The sequence below is a fragment of the Chelonoidis abingdonii genome, chromosome 19 (genome assembly GCF_003597395.2).
Source record: "Chelonoidis abingdonii isolate Lonesome George chromosome 19, CheloAbing_2.0, whole genome shotgun sequence".
NCBI lineage: Eukaryota > Metazoa > Chordata > Testudines > Testudinidae > Chelonoidis > Chelonoidis abingdonii.
In genome coordinates this window covers 34,794,224-34,800,223 of record NC_133787.1, presented here as the reverse complement: position 1 = coordinate 34,800,223, position 6,000 = coordinate 34,794,224, and positions in this window count along the sequence as shown.

Below are 6,000 nucleotides of genomic sequence, written 5' to 3'. Positions count from 1 at the left end.
CATCCTGGCTAATAGTCATTGATGGACCTATCCTCCACTAACTTATCTAATTCTTTTTTAAATCCAATTATACCTTTGGCCTTCACAACATCCCCTGGCAATGAGTTCTACAGACTGACTTTGCCTTGTGTGAAAAAATACTTCAGTTTATTATTTTTAAACCTACTGCCCATTAAATTCATTGGGTTCTTGTGTTATGTGAAGGAGTAAATAACACTTCCTCATTCACTGTTTGTAAGTTCACAAGGTGAGTATGGGGAAATCACTGGGGAAAAGCTTCCTTAAGAAATGTTTGAATCAGTGTGGGTGTGTGAGTGAGTGAGACAAGGGTGATGATGGAATATCTTTGATTAGACCTAACACATATTTAAAGGATGTTTCAAGGTGAAGTATATCAGTGTCAGGGAAGATGGAGGGAACCACAAACTCCTAATATACTTGTTGGAAGACTGTAATGCTCCCAACTTGTTAAAAACTGGCATGAATTCAAGATGTTTGTCTCCTAACAAAAATGTCCTGTTTAATTTTATGTAGGCTTACTTGTACATCCTTTCCCTATTTGGGGAGCATTTCTGTGGTGGATTACAACCTGCTGAAACAATACTTAAATCAGTTACCCCTTTCCTGTGCTCACAAATTCTCATCTGTTGACATGGAGCATTGTCTTGTGGTTTGAACCAGAGCAGCTGAATCAGAATTCCTGGGTTCTCTCCATGATACTTTCATTGACTTGTTAAGTAACTCACTTAGCTCTAAATTGCTAGCTAGGTCTAACTTTGTTTAATTAAAGCACAGCCCAGAGTTTTTGGTGGTATGAAGATTAGAGCTGTGCTGGAAATGGAATTTCCCTCCTCCCTGCAAATTTTGCATTTTTGGGGCAAAAAAACATCCTTCTGAATCTGAATGAAAAGTTAGATATGCAAAATTTCCCACAAGATGGTCATTTAAAAAAAATCAGTTTGGAAATTTTTCAAAAATGTCCAGTCCCAGCTTCCTGGCTCCATTGTAACTCACCTGGTGAGCTGCTAAGGAGCCACGACCCAGGATGCCCTAAAATCCCTGAAGCCTCAGGTCTGCGGCAGCCTGCCAGGTAGAAATCCTGCCTCGGTTCTGTCTCAAATTTTGTCAAAAGCAACACACTAACAAAATTTCAATTTTCATTTTCAATTTCCATGATCTGTCCTTTTCTAATGGGAAGATGTTTCTTTAAAAATTTCCAACCAGCTATAGTGGAAATGCATCATCTCAATGGGATATCTGGAAGCTTTATGTCTCAGGCAGGATTTCCAGGAGCCCTGGGCATCACAGAAATTACATCTCATTCAAAGGGTATATGCTACAGACCTATGTCCATTGAGCCTACCTCAAAGATTATGGGAACAGCTCCAGGTGGAGAAGGCCAGGGCTAGTTCTTACTTCAGAGGGGTATTGTGAGATGTAAATCGATTGATTGCAGATCATTTGGAGACCTTTAAACAGAATGTGCCTTAGAGTATTGAGCACAGTTATACTATTCTTAGCCATCTGGCTGCCTACGGAGAGGTCCTTGCCTGCTGAACTGATCTGGATGTGCCATAGGCTAAATGAAAGGAGTTAATGAATTGCTGGAATGTGGTTATGCTTATTCACCTGGGAAGACACCAGAGGATGGTGTTGGACATCTTTCAGATCTGTAAAAAGCAACAAAGAGTCCTGCGGCACCTTAAAGACTAACAGATGTATTGGAGCATAAGCTTTTGTGGGTGAATGCCCAGTTATACTTTCAGATCTGTCACCCCCAGCTCTTGTTCAATTGTTTGAGGGAGGACACTGCAAGGTTGCTCAGTATTTACAGCCATGGTGTCACCAGTATGTTGAAGACACTAAGCACCATATCTGCTTTACCTCTGTTTCCTGATTTCCTAAGAATAGGTAAGGATCTAGACAAAAGCCAGCTGGCTCAGCTGAGTGCAGATAAAGCGTAGATAGTACTGTTTGTCAGGGAAATAAATTCTGCACAGAAGGTGAGTTATTAACTACTCCTTTGAATGTGTCTGTTGTAGTCTTTAGTCTCCGGACCATACCAGATAGCAAAAGCGTCTGGAAATATTTTCTTTCATCATTAGTTAACAAAGAGATCTCACCAGACACCCACGTCTAGTCTACTGCAATCACTCTCTTAGGGACCCACATGCAGGGCCAATATATAGATCATGAAAGTGATCAGGGAGCTGGGGCACATGACATGGAGGAGAGGCTGAGGGACCTGGGCTTGTTTAGTCTGCAGAAGAGAAGAGTGAGGGGGGATTTGATAGCAGCCTTCAACTACCTGAAGGGAGGTTCCAAAGAGGATGGAGCTTGGCTGTTCTCAGTGATGGCAGATGACAGAGCAAGGAGCAATGGTCTCAAGTTGCAGTGGAGGAGGTTTAGGTTTGATATTAGGAAACACTATTTCACTAGGAGGGAGGTGAAACACTGGAATGGATTACCTAGGGAGGTCAAGGAATCTCCATCCTTGGAGATTTAACAGAGCCCTGGATGGGATGATTTAGTTGGGATTGGTTCTGCTTTGAGCAGGGGGTGGGACTAGATGACCTCCTGAGGTCTCTTCCAACCCTAATCTTCTATGATCATGTCAATTTCCTACCAGGTATACAATTCATGTATTTTGTGCAATGTGCCTGAACATAGGTTTTCTTAGCCAGGCACAGATGGCTGGCAAGTTATTATCTGCTGATGTCTATGTTTCACTGATTCGTTTGGCAAAAGCAGATGGAAGGCCAAATTGTCTGTTTGTGTAAATGGGTGCAGTACTATTGACTTCTAATCCAGTTATACCACGGGACCCTTTGGCCTGAAATTTTCATTTCCTTGACATTATTTGAGCTGAGAATAAGCAGAGCGAAGGAGATGGAATGGTACAGTATGATAAAAAACACAGACAGCCCGACCACAGAAGTGGAGTGGTACAACTGGACAAGCTTTGTCAGAGTCTCTGTTAATTTAGGCCTGTTTGAATCAATTACATTTCAGTACCCATTTAGCTGAATTATACAGCTGAATAAATACAGATTGAATGTGTACTCAGAATATTCACTAGACATTTCATAGGAATTATGGAGTGGATGAAGTTTTCTCTTCCTATTGCCTTCGATTTCTAAGTGTCATGCACTTAAAAGGAAGTACAACTCCTTTGGCCATTACAACGCACAGAAAATTTGTGGGGCAAAGAATCCTTGTAGAGACAGTAACATTAACAACAGTGCCCTGATACTACTTGTATTTCCTAAGTGCTGACATAGCAACTCAGATCCTTATCGTATCATATTATATTATTATTATATTATGCCTGGGTTGTTTTTTTTTTTAAGTACAATAAATCTAGGAAAGCTAATATTTTAAATAGGCAGGAATCGTTTTTCTCCAAAGCATACAGAAGGCAGAACCATTATCAATTAACATTCTTCTAGGCTACAGGAATGCAAAATGGCACATCAGGGGAAAGTAAGATGCCACCCGATGGCCAGTGATCTAAAGCAAAGCTGATCACTGTTAAGGCAAATAGTCTGTAATTACATAAGGTGAGAAGGAGCAGGGAATTATGTAATACACGATTGCACCCTCTGTCAAAGTGAGCAAATTGAGGGGTGAAGGCTAACATCTGGCTCCACAGTATTCTAAGGAGGCTTCTCTGCCTACTATGTTAATGAGGATAATGTATACATGACTCATAGCAATGAAACATTAACATTTAAGAGAGACTAAAATGGAGATATGCTTGCAAAAATGTGTCGTCACCATTTCAAAATCGGCTGATTCATGGCTTTATTTAGTCTTGGCAACCAGCTTTTGGCACAGGCCAAATCCTGCCCTCATCATGAAAAAGCATCTACACAAGACTTTCAAGGGAAGCTCTTTTCTAGTAAGCGATAGGTCCTGTGCAGAGAACTCAAGGTTTGTGTCTTGGGGGGTATTGCGTATGGCTAGTGCGACAGATATTGCAACCCTATGGAGTATCTTTGGGGACCACTGTATTGCATTTATGAATGGTTTATGTAAAAGTGTTTTATTCCACGGAGGATGGTTACCACAACTCCTTCAGGAACTAAAAACAGGTGAGTTGTGATTACCCCTGGGGACTGTAAACAACTGCCGCAAAGCACCCCCTCCAAGGAAAGAACTTTTGGTATAAAAAGCTGAGCTTGAACTGACACATGGCCTCTTTCTAATCCAGCAAACAGACAAGATCTTCTGTCCAACGGGAGCCCTGGTGCTCACAGAAGGCCCTACTAAGGCCCCACAAAGTGATGGGTGACTCCTGATATGTTTAGTGTGCAGTTAAATCTGTGCTTTGTTCTTATTATGGTTTTTCTCTGTGATGCTTTTTCCTTCTACAGTACTTGTGTTTCCTGGTGTTGGCACTTTACAGCAATTCACACCATCATAGACCCACACCCGCTGCCACTATAGTGTCACAGTTTCAGAGTTAACTGCACTTTTGACAGCCTCTGCTCTAATTTTTCCTACCCATGTGCAGAATGAATTTTGTTACGTGCACCACTATCGAGGTAATGTGCAGATGTGCGTCATCAGTAGAAACCAAAAACCTAGATATATGTCCCTTCCAGTCCTACACTTCTATGCTTCTGTGCTGTGAGCCTTACAGTGAGATCTGTTCTGCCATAAGAGAAGCAGCACCCATTAAAATGAAAATTGCTTTGCCAATTGCCAGTGAGCCTTCTGAAGCCAAGCCTGCTACCCAAATCCTCTCTTTGGCCTCAGAGAAGTGTGTGCGTGGAGCCTTCAGACCTCACTGTGCCTCTTGTGTTTGTGTAAGCTGGAAAAGTCATAAAATAAACAGGAATCTGACATAGCCCACAGAAGAATGTAACCGGAGTGCTCAGTGTGGGTGTGAGATGGTTATACAATCAATATGCATTAGCTAGATCCAACCGGTTGGATTGACGGAGGCTCCCCAGCTACACAGACAAACCAGACTTTCTTGCTCTGCTGAGCCATGTTAAAAGCAGAATATTTCAGGACTAGCACTAGATCTACCGCAGGGCTTCTCAAACAGGGGTCACCACTTGTGTAGGAAAAGCCCCTGGTGGGCCGGGCCAGTTTGTTTACCTGCCCCGTCTGCAGGTCCGACCAAACTTGGCTCCCACTGGCCGCGGATTGCTGCTCCAGGCCAATGGGAGCTGCTGGAAGCGGTGCAGGCCGAGGGACGTACTGGCCGCCGCTTCTAGCAACTCCACTTGGCCCAGAGCAGCAATCTGTTGCCAGTGGTAGCCATGATCGGCCAGACCTGTGGATGGGGCAGGTAAACACACCAGCCTGGCCCTCTAGGGGCTTTCCCTACATTAGCAGTGACTCCTGTTTGAGAAACCCTCATCTTATTCCCATCTGATCTAATCCGACACCAATGCCATTGAACCCCTTCCCCAAACACAATTAAAAACTATTCTCTTTCTCCTCGGTGGATAAACTGATGGTTCGTTGCTCCTACTACATTTATAATTATGGACATGTGAGAGGAGCTGCACCCTTTGCTATACCTATACAGCAGGAGCAGCAAGTACAGTGCACCCATCCAGAGTGTGGGTGGAGGAGCTGGGGGAATGGGGTCATGGCTCTGCTGGCATCTAGAAACACCTTAGTTAGCAACATCCAGCCCCCCACTCCACACTGAGCTGAGGCCAGCCGGTGCTGAGAGCTGGTGTCTGGTGGGAGCGCTGGGGTGGAGACTCTGTGCCCTTTCCCCCTTCTTTAGCTCAATCATGTAGGGGAAGGTATAATTTTGCCCTTACTCTCCTGAAACATTCTTGTTCACTCTGATACAGAGTAGGGCTTCTCTAATGGGATGTGAAACCTCTCGTCGTTCAAGCCCATCAGTAGTGACCACACATTTCCAAGCTAATGGCTGGAGAGGTAAGTGAAATGAGCTGGGTGGAATCAGTTCCCAGCTGGCAACATCGCAATAATCCACCCTGATAATCAGTGGGCTCTTGCAGCAGAAAA